This window comes from Bombus impatiens, unplaced genomic scaffold (genome assembly GCF_000188095.3).
Source record: "Bombus impatiens unplaced genomic scaffold, BIMP_2.2 scf_0640, whole genome shotgun sequence".
Classification (NCBI taxonomy): domain Eukaryota; kingdom Metazoa; phylum Arthropoda; class Insecta; order Hymenoptera; family Apidae; genus Bombus; species Bombus impatiens.
The window spans coordinates 1,691,237-1,691,773 of NT_177059.1; positions in this window are offsets into that span (position 1 = coordinate 1,691,237).

Genomic DNA, 537 nt, shown 5'->3' on the forward strand with positions numbered 1-537 from the left:
CGGATACAGAACGAACGTCTCGTTCTCTGTTCGCGATCCGAATCGCGCGCTCTTCTCTCCGCCGGAAAGCAAAGAGAATTCACCACCCCGACCCCCAATGTTGTTCGGCTTTTGAATAAAACACGAATATCGGTGCCGGTGTAGCGACGACACCGAACAGCACACGAATTTCGAGCCTCGACGAACGACTTTCCTGTCAATGCTTCCCTTTCAGAGAGGAGATACGTTACCAAGAGACAGAGAAACGGACGCAGCACAACGACACGCGTTTCGAGCTGTCGCGGCTGTGGGGCGCGGACCACTACCTCGACGAGCCTCCCGGATCGTTGGATAAAACTCGGTGGGGCCGTTCCGGTCGGCGTGCGAACTCCCTACTCTCTCTCTCGCTTTTCCCCTACCACACATACTCCACCGACGTTCGACTTCCCCACCACTATCCTTCGTCTCTCGCTCGTCTTTCGTCTCTTTCGTTCCAGTGACCACCCCCCACCTGTGCTTTCCCTCCCTTCCGCTCAGACGCCGCGACCATCGTGTCGC